Below are 2164 nucleotides of genomic sequence, written 5' to 3' on the forward strand. Positions count from 1 at the left end.
GTGAGGAGCGGGCAGACGTGTAGAAATAAAAGTGAAAGTGTTAGTCACTCAGTTGTGTTTCTCTCTTTGTGACCCCATGGACTGTAGCCCGCCAGGCTCCTCTGTCCATAGAATTCTCCAGGAAAGAATACTGGAGTGGGTTGCCATTCGCTTCTCCAGGGGATCTTCCTGACCCAGGAATCAAAACCGGGTCTCCCACAATGCAGGCAGATTCTTTATCATCTAATAGGGGAGGTCAAGCAGGGCAAATAAGTGTTGTAAACTGGTTGAAACTCAGCCAGGCCTGTTCTCTTGGGTTCTTTTTGGTGTCCCTTTGTCTTTGGAAATAAGGCTGCCCCCTTCCTTGGGGTTTGCAGAGGGCACCCCTCTTGAGGTATTTATGGCCCGTCTCAAGGGAGAAGAGTCAGGGAAAAGAGTAGTGACCTTCCTGCACCTGCCGTTTGCTCAAACGCCTGCAGCTGGAAGCATTCATGATGCCAAGGTGCCATGACTGGGAGCAGTGTGTCCTGAATCCCCTCCCATAATACTTAAAAAAAATATTTATTTGTATGCCCAAGGTCTTAGTTGCAGCATGTGGGATCTAGTTCCCTGACCAGGGATCAAACCCAGACCCCTGCATTGGGAACATGGAGTCTTAGCCACTGGACCACCAGGGAAGTCCCTCACTGTTGGTTTTGAATCTTATCTCTTTCACTTACTAACACTTTGTCGTTGTTCAGTTGCTCAGTTGTGTCCGACTCTTTGCGACCTCACTGACTGCAGCATGCCAGGCTTTCCTGTTCTTCACCATCTACTGGAGTTTGCTCAAACTCATGTCCATTGAGTCAGTGATGCCATCAACCAGCTTGCCCTCTGTTGTCCCCTTCTCCTCTTGCCCTCAGTCTTTCCCAGCATCAGGATCTTTTCCACTGACTCAGCTCTTTGCATAAGGTGGCCAAAGTATTGGAGCTTCAGCTTCAGCATCAGTCCTTCCAATGAACATTGAGGATTCATTTCCTTTAGAACTGACTTTGGTTTGATTTCCTTGCTGTCTAAGGGACTCTCAAGAGTCTTCTCTAGCACCATAGTTTGAAAGCGTGATTTCTTTGGTGCTCAGCCATCTTCATGATCCAACTCTCACATGACTACTGGAAAAATCATAGCTTTGACTATATGGATTTTTGTTGGCAAAGTGATGCCTCTGCTTTTTAATATTCTATCTAGGTGTGTCATAGCTTTTCTCGCAAGGAGCAAGCCTCTTTGAATTTCATGGCTGAAGTTAACATCTGCAGTGATTTTGCAGCCTAAGAAAATAAAACGTTCCATTGTTTCCCTTGTTTTCCCATCTATTTGCCGTGAAGTGATGGGGCCAGATGCCATGATCTTAGATTTTTAATTGACACCGTAGTTGGGGTCAGTTCATGACGGTGATTTAACCTCTCTGAGGCTCAGTATCCTCATTTCTAAAATAAGGACAATCACATCAACCTCACTGGTAAATTTCCATCCAAGGAGATGAAAACATGGAAAAGTATCTCACTCATTCCTGTGAGAATCAGAGGAGCCGCCTCCACCAACACAGCGCATTAAGGCTACTATCCAGACGGAGCTGTTAATGTTTGAATCAGGGCCCAGATCTCAGATTAGGGAGGCAGCTCTCAGCATCACCCAGGACAAGTGGTCTTAAGTGCAGAGTGCACTCCTTTCAGAATGGCTGGCAAGAGAGAAATTGCATGTTAAGTAGGCAGGATCCAGACCTGGGTCCACACGCATGTGCCTTATGTGGAACTTCAGAAGTGGTTCCTCCCAAGCTCAGGGTCCAGACTCTCCCTCCAACATAACTGAAAGAGGCAAAACTAAATTCGCTTCTTTTTTTTTTTTTGGTCATACTATGTGGCTTATGGGATCTTAGTTCCCTGACCAGGGATTGAACCTGTGCCCTTGGCAGTGAAAGTGCCAAGTCTTAACCACTGGGCCACCAAGGAATTCCCAAACTAGCTCCAGTTTATCCAGAGAGAGCAAGAAGAAGATGGGATGTCATTTCCGAAAGCCCACAGTGTGGACATCAGGTCAGAACCTGGGTCTGTGTGGCCACGAGATGGCCAGGCTGGAAAGAGGCGGCCCTACTGTGCGCGGGTTGGGACTCCACCTGCTGCCTCTCCATGTGTTTCCTTTCCTGGAGTAG

The 2164-nt window shown here is 47.3% G+C and overlaps 1 non-coding gene across 1 annotated transcript; it reads right to left on the bottom strand.

The window, feature by feature from the left end:
- Nucleotides 1-1891: 1891 nt before the first annotated feature.
- TRNAE-UUC lies at nucleotides 1892-1964 on the bottom strand. Its single transcript has one exon. It is a non-coding gene; the product is annotated as a tRNA-Glu (tRNA).
- Nucleotides 1965-2164: the final 200 nt, after the last annotated feature.

This window comes from Bos indicus x Bos taurus, chromosome 11, assembly GCF_003369695.1.
Source record: "Bos indicus x Bos taurus breed Angus x Brahman F1 hybrid chromosome 11, Bos_hybrid_MaternalHap_v2.0, whole genome shotgun sequence".
Taxonomy (NCBI): Eukaryota; Metazoa; Chordata; class Mammalia; order Artiodactyla; family Bovidae; genus Bos; species Bos indicus x Bos taurus.